This window comes from Rhinatrema bivittatum, chromosome 2 (genome assembly GCF_901001135.1).
Source record: "Rhinatrema bivittatum chromosome 2, aRhiBiv1.1, whole genome shotgun sequence".
In the NCBI taxonomy this organism is placed as follows: Eukaryota; Metazoa; Chordata; class Amphibia; order Gymnophiona; family Rhinatrematidae; genus Rhinatrema; species Rhinatrema bivittatum.
Window position 1 is genome coordinate 696,960,045 of NC_042616.1, and position 20,432 is coordinate 696,980,476.

Below are 20,432 nucleotides of genomic sequence, written 5' to 3' on the forward strand. Positions count from 1 at the left end.
CAATAGTGATGGGTGGGAGGGAGAAAAAGGGGGAGGGGGGAAGATTTAAAAAAAAAAAAAAAAAAAGGATAAACTGCGTAGCTTGCTGGGCAGACTGGATGGGCCGTTTGGTCTTCTTCTGCCGTCATTTCTATGTTTCTATGTTTCTATGTATGTTGCCCGATTTGATATTTAAATGGGCTGCTGCAGTAAAAAGGAGGCGCTAAGGAAAATTGTGCGTCCCCAGCCCTTCCTTGGCATCGGGCATCCAGGAGAGGTGGCTCTCAGCGGGTTAGGAAAACGGACGCTCAATTTTAATAGCGTCCGTTTTCCTAATCTGTGCACAGCCACGGGTTAGAAAAATGGACGCTAATTAATTGAGCGTCTGTTTTCCTAACCTGACTGCTGGCGACATTTTATTTCATTTTATTTTATTTTTGCCAGTCCTCCTTTTTTTCGGTTCCTCCGACTTATTATTGCCACGATATTAAGTCAGAGGAAGTACAGAAAAGCAGTATTTTCTGCACGCAATTAGCTATGCACTGGTTTGGTCAGGCGTTTTGGATGTGCTAATCCCCTTATTGCATCAGGGGTTTTGGGCGTGAGTCCACAACGCGTGTCCAAACATGTGCATAGCTGTGTGCTCAGCTGAGTGCACTATGTTGCATCAACCTGCTTAACCTGGACATAAAATGTTATGCAAAAACTTTAACTAACATTCTGAAACAAATTTTACCATCACTAATTTCAAAAGGGCAGGCAGGGTTTGTTACAGGATGGAAATCAAGAATAAATGTACGTAGAATTGCAGTTGGACATATGTGGACATATGTGACAAGCTTCATATTAAACATCCTATGCTGATAGGGTTTGAAGCAGAAAATTCATTTGTTAGAATGTCTTGGTCATTTCTGCAAAAAAACAAAACAAAACTAGAAATATTTGGGTTTTCTAGTTTTATAAAAGGATGCTATACAAATGTTATTCACATAAATCCCATGGCAAGTATTATACTTACTGAACGGAGGTTCTTCTACACCATTTTCTCTTGCTAGGGGGACTAGATAAGGCTGCCAGCTCTGTCCTTCGCTATGAATTCTCACTTTAGAACCCCTGATAGCACCCCTGGAAAAATGCATACAACAGAAAGAGTGCATTCAAAAAACCACTTGCCTACAACATTTTTATTTGCAGATGATATCTTACTGTTTGTTCCTGAGGCAAGAGAGCATACTAGGAAGATTCTGGATATTTTTGTGGATTATGGTAGCTTCTCAGTATTTAAATTAAATATAGATAAATCAGAAGCCTTGGGCATATTAGGTTCAACTGAAGGACATTGACCTGATTTTCCTCTGCATATTCATAAGAACATAAGAAAATGCCATACTGGGTCAGACCAAGGGTCCATCAAGCCCAGCATCATGTTTCCAACAGTGGCCAATCCAGGCCAAAAGAACCTGGCAAGTACCCAAAAACTAAGTCTATTCCATGTTACCATTGCTAATGGCAGTGGCTATTCTCTAAGGGGTGGATTTTAAAAGCCCTGCTCGCGTAAATCCGCCCGGATTTACGCGAGCAAGGCCTTACGCGCCGGCGCGCCTATTTTCCATAGGCCTGCCAGCGCGCGCAGAGCCCCGGGACTCGCGTAAGTCCCGGGGTTTTTTGTCGGGGGCGTGTCGGGGGCGGGGCCGATCGACGCAGCGTTTTGGGGGCGGGATGCGGCGTTTCAGGGGCGGGCCCTGGGGCATGGTTTCGGCCCGGGGTGGTCCGGAGGCGTGCCCGCGCCCTCCAGAACCGCCCCCGGGTCGCGTCTCGGCGCACCAGTGGCCCGCTGGCGCGCGTGGATTTACGTCTCCCTCCGGGAGGCGTAAATCCCTGGACAAAGGTAGGGGGGGGGTTTAGATAGGACCGTGGGGGTGGGTTAGGTAGAGGAAGGGAGGGGAAGGTGAGGGGAGGGCGAAAGAGAGTTCCCTCCGAGGCCGCTCCGATTTCGGAGCGGCCTCAGAGGGAATGGAGGCAGGCTGTGCGGCTCGGCGCGCGCCAGCTGCCCAAAATCGGCAGCCTTGCGCGCGCCGATCCTGGATTTTAGCAGATACACGCGGCTACGCACGTATCTACTAAAATCCAGCGTACTTTTGTTTGCGACTGGTGCGCCAACAAAAGTACGCGAACGGGCATTTTTTAAAAATCTACCCCTAAGTGAACTTAATAGCAGGTAATGGACTTCTCCTCCAAGAACTTATCCAGTCCTTTTTTAAACACAGCTATACTAACTGCACTAACCACATCCTCTGGCAACAAATTCCAGAGTTTAATTGTGCGTTGAGTAAAAAAGAACTTTCTCCGATTAGTTTTAAATGTGCCACATGCTAACTTCATGGAGTGCCCCCTAGTCTTTCTACTATCCGAGAAAGTAAATAACCGATTCACATCTACCCGTTCTAGACCTCTCATGATTTTAAACACCTCTATCATATCCCCCCTCAGTCATCTCTTCTCCAACCTGAAAAGTCCTAACCTCTTTAGTCTTTCCTCATAGGGGAGTTGTTCCATTCCCCTTATCATTTTGGTAGCCCTTCTCTGTACCTTCTCCATCGCAATTATATCTTTTTTGAGATGCGGCGACCAGAATTGTACACAGTATTCAAGGTGCGGTCTCACCATGGAGCGATACAGAGGCATTATGACATTTTCCGTTTTATTCACCATTCCCTTTCTAATAATTCCCAACATTCTGTTTGCTTTTTTGACTGCCGCAGCACACTGAACCAACGATTTCAATGTGTTATCCACTATGACACCTAGATCTCTTTCTTGGGTTGTAGCACCTAATATTGAACCCAACATTGTGTAATTATAGCATGGGTTATTTTTCCCTACATGCATCACCTTGCACTTATCCACATTAAATTTCATCTGCCATTTGGATGCCCAATTTTCCAGTCTCACAAGGTCTTCCTGCAATTTATCACAATCTGCTTGTGATTTAACTACTCTGAACAATTTTGTGTCATCTGCAAATTTGATTATCTCACTTGTCGTATTTCTTTCCAGATCATTTATAAATATATTGAAAAGTAAGGGTCCCAATACAGATCCCTGAGTCACTCCACTGCCCACTCCCTTCCACTGAGAAAATTGTCCATTTAATCCAACTCTCTGTTTCCTGTCTTTTAGCCAGTTTGCAATCCACGAAAGGACATCGCCACCTATCCCATGACTTTTTACTTTTCCTAGAAGCCTCTCATGAGGAACTTTGTCAAACGCCTTTTGAAAATCCAAGTATACTATATCTACCGGTTCACCTTTATCCACATGTTTATTAACTCCTTCAAAAAAGTGAAGCAGATTTGTGAGGCAAGACTTGCCCTGGGTAAAGCCATGCAGACTTTGTTCCATTAAACCATGTCTTTCTATATGTTCTTTGATTTTGATGTTTAGAACACTTTCCACTATTTTTCTTGGCACTGAAGTCAGGCTAACTGGTCTGTAGTTTCCCGGATCGCCACTGGAGCCCTTTTTAAATATTGGGGTTACATTTGCTATCCTCCAGTCTTCAGGTACAATGGATGATTTTAATGATAAGTTACAAATTTTTACTAATAGGTCTGAAATTTCATTTTTTAGTTCCTTCAGAACTCTGGGGTGTATACCATCCGGTCCAGGTGATTTACTACTCTTCATTTTGTCAATCAGGCCTACCACATCTTCTAGGTTCACCGTGATTTGATTCAGTCCATCTGAATCATTACCCATGAAACCTTCTCCATTACGGGTACCTCCCCAACATCCTCTTCAGTAAACACTGAAGCAAAGAAATCATTTAATCTTTCCACGATGGCCTTATCTTCTCTAAGTGCCCCTTTAACCCCTCGATCATCTAACGGTCCAATTGACTCCCTCACAGGCTTTCTGCTTCGGATATATTTAAAAATGTTTTACTGTGAGTTTTTGCCTCTACAGCCAACTTCTTTTCAAATTCTCTCTTAGCCTGTCTTATCAATGTCTTACATTTAACTTGCCAATGTTTATGCTTTATCCTATTTTCTTCTGTTGGATCCTTCGTCCAATTTTTGAATGAAGATCTTTTGGCTAAAATAGCTTCTTTCACCTCCCCTTTTAACCATGCTGGTAATTGTTTTGCCTTTTTTCCACCTTTCTTAATGTGTGGAATACATCTGGACTGTGCTTCTAAAATGGTATTTTTGAACAATGACGACGCCTCTTGGACATTTTTTACTTTTGTAGCTGCTCCTTTCAGTTTTTTTCTAACAATTTTTCTCATTTTATCAAAGTTTCCCTTTTGAAAGTTTAGCACGAGAGCCTTGGATTTGCACATTTCCTCTTCCAGTCATTAAATCAAATTTGATCATATAATGATCACTTTTGCCAAGCGGCCCCACCACCGTTACCTCTCTCACCAAGTCCTGTGCTCCACTGAGAATTAGATTTAAAATTGCTCCCTCTCTGGTCAGTTCCTGAACCAATTGCTTCATAAAGCTATCATTTATTCCATCCAGGAACGTTATCTCTCTAGCGTGACCCGATGATACATTTACCCAGTCAATATTGGGGTAATTGAAGTCTCCCATTATTACCGCACTACCAGTTTTGGTTAGCTTCCCTAATTTCTCTTAGCATTTCACTGTCCGTCTCACCATCTTGCCAGGTGGACGGTAGTATACCCCTATCACTATAGTTTTCCCTGACACACAAGGGATTTCTACCCATAAAGATTCAATTTTGTATTTGGTCTCATGCTGTTGCGGTCCCGGTCGCTAAGCTAGCGACCGGGTCCTTACCTTGCCTGCTGCCCTCCGTGCCACGCCAGGAACCGCAAGACTCTGGGCCTGCCTGGCCGCGTGGCAGCGGTGTCTCTATGAGGGAGACGCCGCCGAGGCCTGATTCCAGCTCCTCCCCCGTTTGGCAACGCTTGCGCGCGAAGCCCGGGGTTTTAAAGGTCCAGCACCCAGAAGTGCTGGACCGCCCCTCAGATGACGTCAGAGGCCGGCAGGATACTTAAGCCAGTGTCTGCCCACCGTTCAGTGCCTTGCAACGAGGTCTCTCCCTTGCGGAAGTTCTAGTTGCTGTTCCTGCTTCGGTGACTCCTGTTCCGGTTCCTGCTGTCTGCGTGGTTCCAGTCCTGTTCCAGTTCCTGCTGTCTTCGTGGTTCCAGTCCTGTTCCAGTTCCTGCTGTCTTCATGTTTCCAGTCCTGGTCTTGTTCCTGCTGTCTCTGAGGTCCCTGTCCAGTCCAGTTCCTGTTGTTCCTGGTCCTGCTCCCTCGGCTGTCTTACTGGCTCCTGACCTTGGCTCGCTCCGACTCTTCTTGCTTGCTGCCAGCCTCGACCACTGGACCATCCAGACGTCTCGTCTCCACCACGTACTCTAGTCCCGGGGTTCGGATCCCTACGGGCTCCTCCTGGGGGGATTCCGTTTCCTCCAGGTGAAACTCGCTACGTTTCAGCAGCTGTGTGCTGTCTCCCGACGTCCAGTTCATCTCGGAGCGGCTGCTCCGCCTGGCCGGCCCAAGGGTCCACTTTCTAGTCCTGAGCCGTAACACATGCAGGATGTTTATCCTGTTGGACTCTATGCCATCCCGGACATAAAGCGCCACACCTCCTCCCGAGTGCTCCTCTCTGTCATTGTGATATAATTTGTACCCCGGTATAGCACTGTCCCATTGGTTATCCTCCTTCCACCATGTCTCTGAGATGCCAATTAAGTCTATGTCATCATTCACTGTTGATCCACCCTCCTGGGTGGATCAACATCGTCAGATAAGTCGGGACTTTGAAATTACATTGAAGGAGGCATTAGAATCTTATAAATAATATTTAAGAAAAATTGGTTTTAAGGGATAAAAAAATTGTGTTGCAGTTTTCACTAGGGTTTGCACAGAATTTTAAAAAAACCCATAGGTGGAGGAGGCTTGGTTGATGATTATACTTGAAAATCTAACAGACCTTATGCTGGGCTGAGAAACCTATATATGAAACCCTTCCTCTACCTTTTCAAAAATTTTGTTGTTGAAGTATTGGGTAATGTGCAAGGGTCTCACGACACTTTGCAGTTTACCTTTTAAAATAACACGTAAATCAAGACTTGATCGTGAGCAAAGAATTATTTTTGATATTTGGTAAAAAATTAAAATACACTGGGGGTTGGTTTATATATTAGATTATCATTCACTGCTATACATTCTAATTCTCCCATCTTACTTCTTAGACTTCTGGCATTAGCATACAAACATTTCAAAGTTTGTTTTTTGTTTGTATTTTCATTCTGCTTTTTAATTGATAGTAATAAGTTAGAATTTTTTAGCTCAGGTGAGTTTTTAGTTACAGTCACTTGGACTACTTTTCTAATTTTTTTTTTTTTTTTGAATTCTCTGTTTATTGTTTTCATAAAGTTTTTTGAAAACATATTAACATACAACTGAAAATAAAGTCTTAAGAGTCAGATATAATACAATAATTTGCACAGGTAAAAAATGTTTTGTTATTCAACACAAAAGGAAAACTATTTACCCGACATTCATAAGACTAATATTAAAGGTAATAGAAGTGTCTTTCTTTTCAATCGAACGGTCTTAAGGAAACAAACAAAAACAAAATGAAATTTATGCATTCAAACCCCTCACATTTCTCTATACCGGACTTTACATTGCAAGAAGATCCCTTAAGCCCTCTGGATCTGTAAAAGAATAGTTATTACCGTTCAGTTTTACGATACATCTGCATGGATATTTCAAATTGAAATAACCGCCTTTCTCCAAAACTTTCCCCCTATATTGTAAAAAGTTTTTCCTCCGTATCTGAGTGATCTTTATTAAATCTGGAAATATCCAAATTTTTTCACCATAAAAGGTACCTAACCTGTTTTGGAAAAATGATCTCATTACGAGGTCTTTATCTGAGGAAAAAGCCAGCTGTACTAATAGTATCCCCCTAGATTTTACTACTATCTCATCCTGGGATTTTTGTAAAAGATCTGTCAAATCTATAGAATTATTAACAACTTCTCGTTCATTATCTACTTCTAATTTCTGATTTTGATCTGCTTTATTCATTTTTTTCATTTTCCCACCTAGATAATATGCCTTTATGATGACAGGAAGGCATTTCTCTGGGATTTTTAGAACCTGTATCAAGTAAGCCCTAAATAGTTCAACTGGATTCATTTTTCTTATTATAGGGAAGTTAAAATGTCACTGATTAACCCTATACTCTCTTTTGCTCTGCAGATGCAAGCAGGGGAGAGATCTGCTCTGCTGGGACAGTCCGCTTGGGGGGACTTTACTTTGGGAGGGGTTGCTCAGAGGGGGTTTTGCTTGAGGGTTGTTATTTCAGGCTGTGGGCAGCCATTTTAGGAGAATGGGAAGGCAATGGCAAGCATGTGAGCTTCCTAGTGCTCTTGGTCAAAATTAATTATAACCTCTGGATAACTCTTACAGGCTTAACACAAATCAAGTGGTTTAATGCAATTTGCATTAATCCATTTTGATATTAATTTGCTGACTTGCAGGCATTTGACTATGATGCAGTTCATTGATATTTTATTTGCGTTAATAGGATTTTACTTTGTAATTTGGTAGCACTTAAGCAGGTATTGCCAATAATAATGTGTTCATGTGGTTTTAACACTCGTTAAGTGCCCAGTTTGGCTACATTTTGCTGGTCAGTGGGGTCAAATTTTCACCCCATACACAGGATGTAACTTGCTAGCTCTTTAGTTAGCAGACTGGATTCCACAGACTGGATTCCACTGAAAACTAGCCCCTAAGCAACAACAAAGGATAGAAATGAAGGCAATTTCTTTGTTACAAATAAATTGTACTAGAGCTGATCTCCAAAACTCTGCAGATGCTTTGTATCAATGAGAACCATATTTTAAAGTTGTTGAAGTCTATGAACCACACATTACACAATCTTGGTTCAGAGGTCAATTATTTCAACATATAATAATACATTGGGAAACAATTGAAAATATGTCGACAAAGTAATTATATTGGAACAACTTGCATCCAAAATAAAGCTAATAAAACACATCTGCAGCTTCATGAGCTTGGCACACAAACTATTTCATCCAGTTTTTCTAAAGGAATTAGCAAGTGAGCAGCACTTAGTATATGTTTCAGTTTAATGAAAGTTCAAAATCACACAGGTTACCTGTGGTCAGGTAGCTTTACCATAACATTGGACAGAGAGAAATCATCTGATGACTTCTAAAGCATTAAAAGTGAATTTCCAGAGCTCTGTTCTGTTCATAAGCACTACTTGAACAAGGAAGGAAGTGAAAATCATGCTTAGACATAAATTTTTTAGTGCTTTTCAACTTTGACCATACTGAAAATTACCTCACTCTTATCAGATCAAGGTCATATTCAACAGGATAGTGCCAGGCCTGTGCTCATTCTTATCTACAAGTTTAGACCTGATCAGTGGTATTTTACAGAAGTCACTGTGGTTCCAGACAGGCAAATATATTGAATCACTACTATAGCAATTTCAACCCTGGTTGAAAAGCACTAAAAAGTGCATGCACTGTTATAATGTCCCTAGTAAATGAATATGAATTTTTATTGGAATATTGAAACTTAGGAAAAATTGCTCAAGTGTATATTTTTTTGATTTAATTAAACTTGAGTTCCATGTCATAGAAAAACAGATCAAATCTTGATTTAAAGTTTTGTTTCAGATTTTACTTTCTTTGCACTTATAACTTATGCCCCATTGCATTCTGGTAGTTATAACCCTGAATCCTTGGGCTACTATATGCAAAGATTTTAGCATTAACTGAAAAGAACCAGATTGGTGGGGCCAGCCCAGCGACTTAGTGGCTGTGTTGCACACTGCCATGCAGAAGGACATGGGTTTGATTCCTGGATAAGATGTTCTGCTCACCATGCCAACCATTGCTAGGAATGCAGACAGCGTTCACAGACTTTGGGGTAAGAGAGTCCCAGTTATCATGCAATGGTGACACCTAATGGCCAGACTTAAGGCCCTTGATTCCAGGGTTATGGAGGGAATCCTGATGCCTGGCTCCTGAGTAATGTCACTGCAATGACTGCACTAAATGAGTTAGGAGAGTATACAAAATAGGTGAAAATTCCCAGGTAGTTGTGAATGAAGGCTCATTCTGCTAGATCACAATCAGCTTGCCCCTGCATGATCTGATGCCGCCTGGTATCCTACCATAAGCTTGTTTTGTTTTATTTGGTACAGGGTGCAGCAATCTCTTCCGTTTCCTGTCATAAATCATGACCATTCAGATTAGTGAACTAAATTGAACAATATTAGAGTAACAATTGCTGGATTGTACTCTGAAACCCAGCTTCTAGGTCATGGAAGTACACTGTGCAATCCCATTGTTTTCAATGAAAATGCTGTGTCTAAGTGGCCATGCCTGAGAGCTTGCCAGATCTGACCCAGAGTTTCTGGACTTGGAGACCAGAGCACAGTTTCAGCAGACTCTCAATCAGAGTGTAGGTCCAAAAAATACCAGAGTCCTCAACCTGGGAGAATGTTGAAAGACCACCTAGATGTGAGACCAGGGAATAGAGGGAAGCAGCACAAGAAATACGACTCTCCCCGTTAGGACATTTGTGGACAGCTGTAGGATTTCCATCAGAGACTGCAACAGGAACAACCCAAAAAGGGCAGGTCTTGAGGTTTGACTGTTCAGCCATCGAGAAGGGGTGTTGGAAGACCGATAACAAAACATCATCCTCCAGAGCAGAAAGCAAAGGGTTAACATTCTTCTAGCTGGTATTATCGAACCCTGGAGGAGAAGGATGGGTCTGCATGGGCTTCTAGATAAGATGTAAGCTATATTAGTGAGTTAAGTTTCCATCTTCCTCCCTGCCTATTATGCAGCACAATCACCTGTACAGAACAATGTAACTGTATATGGAATGCTTATTAATTTTTTTATTCCAGTTTCCAAGTAAATCCTTGTATGCTGCCACAGAAGAGTTCTGAGTCATTTCTGCTTCACAGTGAGCATTTCTCTAGGAGACGTGAGGGTCCCTGCTTCACACACACCCATTCTGACCCTGAACAGGCAGATTGGGCAGAACCATTACTGGAGAAAGGAGAAAACTTTTACAATAAAACTACAGTTTTCACAATGAGACAAAATGGAATGCCCCTACAGACCCTCTGATAATAGGAGACTTATAAAAGAGATGTAACATTTCTTTATAGAAAGGATGGTGAATGTATGGAACTGCATCTGGAGTGAAGAGGTATAAACCAGTACCAGAAGTCAAGAATCCATGGAGTATTTGTGGAGAAGCAAAAATAAAGTAAAAAATCAAGTAGGGCCTGTAGCATTGCAGTAGATAAGGGAAATGGGTAGACTGGATGGCTTTTCCTATTTTTTTCTGAGCCAGACCAAATAACATATTGACAAGCTATTCAAAAACATGCTAAATAGAAACTGCAAATGTTTTCAGTCTGCTATTGGAGCTTTCTCCTCGCTTTACCTCTCCTGAGGTGAACATCTTGGGTAGTCAGTCTAGGATGCCTTCTGCAGGAGGGGGAGGAGTGTAGTTATGGTTTTTTGCATTAATGTGTTTGTGTTCTCTTTTGTACTCTATAACATTTTTCTCTGTTACTAGGTACTGATGTTTTGCATCTCAATACCTATTATAGGTTTTCGTATTAAAACTCTTGCAAGCTCAATAATGCACATTAATGAGCTAATTTTCAATTGTGTGCATCCCTTAGTGCATACACGCAAAAGACGGTGTGCTTAAAGATATGCTTGTAGTTTCAATACTGTGCAGCAGGAGGCATACTGTTTATAAAATACCACGCATCATCACCCCAAAAACATGTGTGTATGTATCAGTAGTGGACAAGTTTGTAATGCAGTAGTGCGCATAATTTCTGCAAATATTTTATGAAGTCTGCACATAAAATGTACATGACAAATGACTGTATCATGTGCGCATAATAACCATCAGTTTATATTGGAAGGTAGGTATTTTATGAAGCTGATTGATCATGCTTATAAAATACTTAATTGTGTGCATACTTCAAAGCACCAGTTTGCCAACACCTACACCAGTTGACCCAGACCTTCACTAATTCAGCTGCACCCTCCACCACTTGCTCCAGGCCCTCTACCCAAAAACGTCAGACAAAAGAAACGTCAGATTTAATTTCTTGGACTTGATTAGGAGATGTAAAAGCATGCATGCATGTTTGATGATATATATATATATACATGTACTGCGATTATAAAGTATGAAAATATGCACATACTTCCAAGCCCCTTCCTAGAATGCTCTCAAGATGCCCTCTTTGTACATGCATACTTTTCCACATGGCAGCACCTTCTCTCGTCCTTCTGAAAATTTGCTTATTGCCCGCAGGGGTAACCTACGGGTGCATATGCTGATTTTACATGTGCAACCCCTGCCTTTATCTTTGAATATTCACCATAAAAGCACTGTTAATGCATGTAAACTAAATTGTGTGTGCTAACGGCGCTTTATTATAATTAACACCTGCAAAAGCATTAGTGCAGTTTCATACACTGGCCTCTTTATCTGCTATACTGCAGAAACTCTCTGACTCTGTATTCGTACGTTTTGTCTTTTCGCATTCATTTGCAAATAACACAACAATACTGCAAACAGATACAAGTATTTAAGACAGCATAAAGCCAGTGTTCCATATTGTGAAATTCTTATATTTTTGAAACAATCATAACAGGAGTACAGTCTGGTCATAACCAATCATGCTATATAAAAAGGTTCATTCACATCCAAATCTATCTATATATAAAAAGGCAGAGGGCTTTGTGTGGCTGACACTTGAGGTGCTGGCTGGGTGCCTATATGGGATCCTGGTTGGAGGCTTTGTGATGTCATAAAGTCTCACTGATCAATCAGCACAAGCACTGGATGGCCACTCATGTTGACTGATCAGTGAAACACCAGTGGGGCAGGTAAGGTTGCTAACTTTTAACAATGGCTAGGATGAGCACATATTCCACATGGATCTTTTCTCTCCTTTTCCCAGCTTCTGGCACACACATACATGTACACAAACACACACACATACAAATCCTCAAATACAAGCACAGACACACATACAAAGACAAAAACAGTCACCAGCTAATAAAGAATACATATACACACACACACACACACACAAAACAAAAGACATACAAATACACAAACAGAAACACAAATATAAACCATATCCACATACATACAAAATCAATATACACACAAATATTCAACACAATGCCTTCATGAACAATGTGCAATTTTTCATTAGTCCAAATGTTCTGTACATGATTTTATCAAGTGGAATAATGGCTAATATTGCATATCAATAATTCTGCTCGTCTCTTTGATAGCATTTCAACCAGTATCAATGATTCATGAAAACTTTTTCATATATAAATTGTGATACCAACATTCTGAACATCTTATCAATGATATGGTTACTCTAACTGTAATTTTGTAATATTGTACATCCTGCAAAGATGTTATGTTTGAGTGTTATCTCTGTATTTAAATGAAGTCAAGTTCTGAGTCCCTGTTCTTTAAGTCTTTTAATGAATTTATTTCTCAAAATATCCTTAGAGTTCAGTCACGCTTGTCCAAACCTTAACGTTACCATGGAAATTTAGAGACGAACATACAGTATAATTAGCTGAAATGCAACACGCTACCCAGAATTCTTGCTGTCATGCCTTCATTGTTCATTTAGTTTAAACTGTTGAAGCATGAGATATTCATGAGATAAGAATTTCCACAGTAGAACATTGCCCTTAGGGAAATTCTCCAATTGAACTATTTCTGTCTGGTATGGCACTTCTTTCATTATTAGACTTTGTCTGTGACCCAGTGGCATCCACTGATATTGTTTTAATGCTTTGTACAGAGGGAGGCAATTTCAAAAGCCATTTCTGAAAGTAAAACATGTCCTACCTACAGAAATGGGCTATTTGAAATTTGTGCATCCACGATATAGGTAAAATTAGGCATGTTCTTCAACGAAGCATGTAATTGTGCATCCACATTGTTTGGAGGCTTTCTGGAGGGTGGGTTTAGGTCATTGCACATAGTTTGTGATTTTTCAAAATTACATGCATTGTTTTGGCTGGGAAATGTACCTGCAGAAAAAGCAGATGCTAATCTCTACTGATACTTTTTCCAGAGGCAATAATGAAATCAAATTATCCGCACAGTTCTGTTTTGTTATTGGTGCAAACCCCACAGATAAAAAGTGCCCATAAGGTTTGCACCAATGCGGACCATTTAATCATTGTGCCCATTAGGCCTACTCCCTACTTTGTCATTACTAGTCAATAATAAAGAACTGAATTCACCCATATTCATTATCTATGTTCAATTCACTTCACCCATTTCATATTTATGATTGTATTTTATGTTTTAAGATTGTTTAATGTTACAAACTGTTCTCCATTTTGAGCTAATCTTGGTAAAATGGAATATAAAAGTGAATATATGAATAAATAATAAATAAATGTTAAGGACAGAGAAAAACTGGGGACAAAAATGTATGTGTTGGTTTGAACAAACAAAAGTAATCATGTGTTGTGGTCTCCACCGCTTCCCCTTCTCTGAGCAGGGCTCACCTCCACTACTGGAAACGCCGCGTTCCGTATGCCCGGGACCCCTGCGGCTCTACTGGTTCCTCATGGCGTCCGCCATTGCTTGCCCGTCTCCCCGCTGCCTCGCGCGCGCGGGAGGACGCACACTATGTGCGCACAGCTCCCGGAAGTCGGACCCCGCCTGTGCTAACGACGCCACGCCCAGAATCTGATTTAACCGGCGTCCGGACGCCTTCTCCTTGCCTTGCAACGAGGTTCACTACTGCCTAGTAGTTCTGAGTTGCGCTTTCGTCTGTTCCTCGCTCCTGACTTGACCTTTGGATTGCCTGACTACGCTTCAGCTTGCCGCCTGCCTCCGACCTTGGTCCGTTCCTGACTTCGCTTCAGCTTGCCGCCTGTCTCCGACCTTGGTCCGCTCCTGACTTTGCTTCAGCTTGCCGCCTGCCTCCGACCTTGGTCCGATCCTGGCTCCGCTTCAGCCTGCACCGGTTCACAGCCAGCTACAGCCTCCGTTCCAGTCTACAGCCTGCTCTGGCTCACAGCCAGCTACAGCCTCCGTTCCAGTCTACAGCCTGCTCTGGTTCACAGCCAGCTACAGACTCCGGTCCAGGTTGCAGCCTGCTCCGGTCCACAGCCTGACTTCAACTCCTGCCTCACGGTCCAGCTTGCCACAGGTGTTGTTACTGCCTGCTGTCCTACCTTCAGCTGGTCCTCAACCTGCATTGCTGGCTTATAGACTCTTGTGTTCTCTTTGGACTTTCCATTGCTACACCCTCTGCCCAGGCTTCCTCTGTCTATAGACTCTGAGCGTTCTCCTAAGTCCCAAGGTTCCAGGACCCTACGGGCTCCTCCTGGGGGGTTTCTGGTTCCCGGGTGAACACCGCTAGCCTGTGGCTCCGCCTCCCGGCCTACCCTGCCTCCCTGGGTAGTCCGGCCCAAGAGTCCACTAACCTGACTGCAGCACCCAACTGCAACATCATGTTCCTATTCTGAAAAATACTGGCAAGAGATTGCCATGCAATCCAGAAACCCAGATAAAGCTCCCCTTACATGTAAATTTAGGCCTGTCCCATTCTTTGGCACATACTACATTATTGACTTCATTATAATATGCATGAGACTCATCCCTAACTGGACATGCAATGTTGCTGTCCTGATTCCATCAACATCTGGAACTAGGTAGAGGAATTGCATTCAGCATACTCACTGTGTAATGTTAATATGATCTAAGCACAAGAAGTAAAAATGCTTGCCACACTTCTGTCAGCTCCTGGCATCATTTAAATATGCCCTCAAACAAATATGTAACCTGTCTACAACCCTGTCTACAACAAATATGTAACCTGGCTACAACCCAAGAAAGAGATCTAGGTGTCATAGTGGATAACACATTGAAATCGTCGGTTCAGTGTGCTGCGGCAGTCAAAAAAGCAAACAGAATGTTGGGAATTATTAGAAAAGGAATGATGAATAAAACGGAAAATGTCATAATGCCTCTGTATCGCTCCATGGTGAGACCGCACCTTGAATACTGTGTACAATTCTGGTCGCCGCATCTCAAAAAAGATATAATTGCGATGGAGAAGGTACAGAGAAGGGCTACCAAAATGATAAGGGGAATGGAACAACTCCCCTATGAGGAAAGACTAAAGAGGTTAGGACTTTTCAGCTTGGAGAAGAGACGACTGAGGGGGGATATGATAGAGGTGTTTAAAATCATGAGAGGTCTAGAATGGATAGATGTGAATCGGTTATTTACTCTTTCGGATAGTAGAAAGACTAGGGGACACTCCATGAAGTTAGCATGGGGCACATTTAAAACTAATCGGAGAAAGTTCTTTTTTACTCAATGCACAATTAAACTCTGGAATTTGTTGCCAGAGAATGTGGTTCGTGCAGTTAGTATAGCTGTGTTTAAAAAAGGATTGGATAAGTTCTTGGAGGAGAAGTCCATTACCTGCTATTAAGTTCACTTAGAGAATAGCCACTGCCATTAGCAATGGTTACATGGAATAGACTTAGTTTTTGGGTACTTGCCAGGTTCTTATGGCCTGGATTGGCCACTGTTGGAAACAGGATGCTGGGCTTGATGGACCCTTGGTCTGACCCAGTATGGCATTTTCTTATGTTCTTATGTTCTTATGTCTTCATAGGAAACAAAACCTTATTTTAAAAAATTAAAAAGGCAATATATTAGAAAGATACAACGCATCAACAACTGCCAGCCTCTATCCCATGGCAATTCTTGTATTGAATTGCATTATTTTGAATGATTGTTACTAGCTTTGAGCTATCATTTGACTGGAATGGCAGGGTATAAAACCAAATAGAAAAAGAACGCCACCTCTCTTCCCCTTCCTCCCTGCTCACACATACATAAACTTTGCCCGTATGTGCATTCTTCATTATCCTTAATTGATTATCTACTCTTGTGACTGTAAAGGTGGAGGCTCAGAGGATAAAGCACACCTTTCTTTTACTCAGAACATACCGGTCAACTCTTGTAATGGTTTCAAGATCTCACAGTTCATAACAGTATTCAGTGCATCAAAGGTAGGGGCTGTGGTAAATCGAGCCTCATCTGCCCCTTATAAGGCTCCATCTCTGCAACACCTACCATGCAGAATTCCACAAAGTGCATGCCTGACACATCTACGTTCATACAGGGGATTCTCAGGATCCACTCATGGCAGGCACCTACATTGGGAAAATATAGTATATGACAGAAAGCCCTTCAGCTTTCTACAGGGATACTGCATGTCATCAGATATGTATGTACTGACCCTTGCCAAGCACAAAGCACTTGACACATTTTAAGCCAGAAGAATGACTACTGCCAATCTCTATTCCTGGCTCTATTGTAAAGGCAACAGTTCATTGTGAGAAAACAGCACACCATGTCTTTCAACTGTGCAAAATTAGCACAATCAAATGCTGCATTACCCTTGCAGTAGCACTGCACAGAATAAAGCAGCAGGAATCACATGCTGCTACTCATTTCCTGACTGTAAGCTATGGGTTTGATTCAGCATTTTCCCATAGACATAGAATGGGAGAAAAGCCTTAGTGAATCAGGCCCTAAGGTTGCCTATTAGCTCCATGTCATAAGGAATATGATAATATAGTCCTGGTTTTACCCTATTGCGTGCATGGACTTGTAGTTCTGATTTTATTAATTTTTCATAAGAAAAACATAACTACAGGTCCATGCATGCATTGGGTTAAAGTCAGGACTTGATTAGCCCAAATCAGATGGTAACCCTAATGCATGCAAAGATGGCTTCTGCTACTACAGCATATACCAGCAGAATGCCTTCCATCCTTCAGTCTATCCTCTTGGACCAATCCATTTGAGATCCAAAAAGTAGCCTAAATAGATACTCCTGCCAGCTTCTCTAAGTGTGCATGGTACTTTGAAATATTGTTTTACATGTGTTCTCACACATTGTTGATGGGCTTGCATGCTGCAATTGTGAGATTGAGTAGCAACAATGGATGTGTAGTTTATTATGGCTTTGCCTAGCCCATGAACTAAATAATATTTTCTCTTTGGTATTTTTCAGACTGCTCCAGACCTGACTACCAGCTTCCTAATGGTCTGGAGGTTAGAATGACAGTCCCTCATTCTAAAATACCAGGAGGGGAAGTTTGTGGACTCCCAGATGGCTAACTGTTTCCGGAAGAGCCCAGAAAGGTCAGGTGATCAATTGTACCGGGTCCTCAATTCCCACCTTGTGAGTATTCTCTGTATTTTCCTTTATATATCTATTGCTATCCATATTGGTGGTTTGCACCTGGGTTTTCAAGTCTACTTCTGCATGGTCTATCTGGCCTGCTGGTGTGGCGGGTTCTGTGTAACTTTTTATTTATTTATTTTTTTTGCAAGTACATTACAAGGACAATTTTCCAAGGTGTTTACACCATGGTAAATGAATATCCTGGCTGAAAACTGTCCATCACAGCAGCTAAAATAATCTGCACACTTTCACACCATGTGTACTTTCGACTGAATTAAAGAGGCATTCCCAGAGATGTCTTTAGATAAGGGAAGTTTGCCTTTGAAAATGTGCTAAAGCTGCACAAATATAATAGTGTGTACATATCTTACAACAATGCCAGCTATTGAAAATTGCTATCTGTATCTCTATCCTTTGTGCCATTCTGTGCTACAGACATGGGTCAAAGTTGCTTGTGTAGGAAAAGCCTGTGATGCTTGTACGTAGCGTTAAGGGTTGATATACTGCTATAGCTACAACCTGTCTTCTCTGATTTTTACCTTTCAATTTTCAGTCTATGGAATATGTGTAACTGTTTCAACCTTTTTTTTTTTGTTCATTCTAATTTTCCTCTTGATTTGTAATGTCTTTGTGCAATGTAAAGAAACTATTAAGCTGGTACTGTAAATGGCTAGAGACCTTCAGTCCAGGGACTCCACCAGTAGCTGCATTCAAGCATGCACTTGGATTTGCCTGGGGCAAAAAAATCAAGGTGTTTCTGGACATGGAACTATATGTGCTGCATAACGTTTTGCTTTGCATTTCCTGGGTGCTCTATTTTGCTTCTACCATAGATCACTGATTCTCCAAATGTCAGTCTACTGAACAGCAGCAGTAGTGGTGACTGCTCAGACCAGAGGAGCCAGCAAGCAAAGAGAAAAAAAAATAAATATGGTTGATGGGGAGCACAGACATTACCAGCCAAAAACAGGAAAAAAGTATTGTACAAATGCCCCTTCAGTTGCTGCTCTCTGCCCTAACAACTATCCTCTGCCTAAGCACTGTCTGCAGTGCTGGTAGAAGTGCAGAGGTAAGCAGGATGGGAGAGAGGAGAGAGTATGTTATAGCAAGAGTGTGAGGCATCATTTTAAATCCAAACTAATCAATTTAAGTTCCAGGTGCACATTGAATGATCAAAGATTTCAATTTCTTCCTTTTATTGAAATTTCAACATATGAATTTCCAATGATTTTATCACTGTATCATGTCCAAACTTCAAACGCTGTGGTCCCTCCAGAAGACGCCGACAGACGAAACATGGCCATGTCAGGGGACCACAGTGTTTGCATTTTTGACGTGATACAGTGATAATATCATTGGAAATTCATATGTTGAAATTTCAGTAAAAAGAAGTAATCGAAATCTTTGATCATTACAAGTGCACCTGGAACTTAAATTGGTTAGTTCGGATTTAAAACGATGTTTCACCCTCTTGCTATGACAGTTTGGATATCCATGTGAGGTTCTGATATCCACCTGGTGATTCTACTACATAGAGACGAGAGTATGCCAGGGAGGGTGAGAGAGGAGGGAGAAAGTGCCAAGGAGGGGGGAGGAGAAATAGTGCCCAGATGGGCAGAAGAGAGAGAACGGTGGAGAAGTGTGGAGAGAGAAATGTGTGGGGCATGCATACCCTACGCCACTAATATGCTGAATTGGGAGGGGAGAGAACCAAGGATTTATTTTAAAAGAAAAGAAATTGTGGCTGGCTAAGCCCATCGGGTTACTGGCTTTGCAGCCACCAAGACTGCTGAAGGTTCTGGGCTCCAGGCTCCTTTAAGTGGCAGCATTTACCTCCACTGCTACCAATGTAAGCAGTTTTAGCCTCTAGCCACACCATCCTTCCCAGGGGATGAAACTGGGAAGCCTCCAGAAACACACAGATGAACTCCCTCCCAGCTCTTCAGGTATCTCCCTCAGCTGTACCAGCCAGACGGTCCACATCAGTTTAGGAGGGCCCTTGGCACCAAAAAGATTGAGAATTATTTCTCTAGAGCATCCTTTCTCATTTGCATTTTTTATCTTTCAACCTCACTCCATGTTGGTTTTCTGGCAGGAAAACACACTGGAGGAGGAGGAAGAGACCTTTGGGGTGAGGAAGACGGTCCCTCACCTGCCCAGAAAAGACAGAGAGGGATCAAATGAGTTTTACAGCCTTGGAGAGGGCAGCTGAAAGTAGAACATTTAGTTTTTGATTTTTAAAAATGTATTTTCAATAAAGACTTTAAATTTGCCAGTATTGTGTGTACTGTCATTTCCTGAAGATATGAATGATGGATATAAGTACAAGAGTATGTATGAATGTCCAGTATGAATAGGCTGTCAATGTATATATTTGAGAGTGTGTAGTAGTAACATGCATAAAAAGTCAACAAATACACACTTAAATTATGCCAATTTTCAAAGTGAAATTATGAGATAAATCCTCTTTGAAATTTATCCTGCCATATCGGCTATTTCTGGTTCATTTGCCTTTGTACACCGCTCTGATCAGATCTGGTATCTGCATGTGTGGTATATATATATATATCTATATATATAGATATATATATAAATCTGAAAATAAATAAATAGATTGTAACCATTTATTTCTTCTCAGCATCAAGCTGATGTTGTTTCTTTTCTTCCATAGTAGAGGTCTTTGTTGCTGGGTTCTGTACTTGATCTGGATAGGAAGCTGGTTGTTTTTCCCATTGCTTTCTCTAAAGAGGGGCTAGAAGCTGCCTTTAAGGTAGGTAAGTATCCTCAACACCTAGCCAAGACTCATTATCTCACCTTTTTTGATATTAATTATTTTCGAGCTGTCGATGGAATTATGGAGGCTCTGGTTCTTTAGGCTTAGGCTAGGTGGGTAAATGGTGCAGGGCAAGGCATTATCACTGATCTACCTAAAAGCTACCTCTCTGCAATACTTCTCAAGATACTAAAGAAGCAAGTCCATTTTCAGTTACACTAAGCAATATGGGGCGGATTTTAAGAGCCCTGCTCGCATAAATCCGCCCGGATTTACGCGCGCCGGCGCACCTATTTTCCATAGGCCTGCCAGCACGCGCAGAGACCCAGGACTCACA

At 41.7% G+C, this 20,432-nt stretch overlaps 1 protein-coding gene across 1 annotated transcript in view; it reads left to right on the forward strand.

Annotated features, from left to right (window-relative positions):
- The first annotated feature begins 11,902 nt into the window (after positions 1 to 11,902).
- The window catches only part of OSGIN2 (oxidative stress induced growth inhibitor family member 2), a 125,045-nt gene continuing 116,515 nt past the window's right edge, over positions 11,903 to 20,432 (forward strand). The window contains exons 1-2 of the mRNA XM_029591628.1: positions 11,903 to 11,944; positions 17,149 to 17,319. The gene's annotated coding sequence lies outside the window, so the exon portion shown is untranslated. The remainder of the gene's footprint in view (positions 11,945 to 17,148; positions 17,320 to 20,432) is intronic.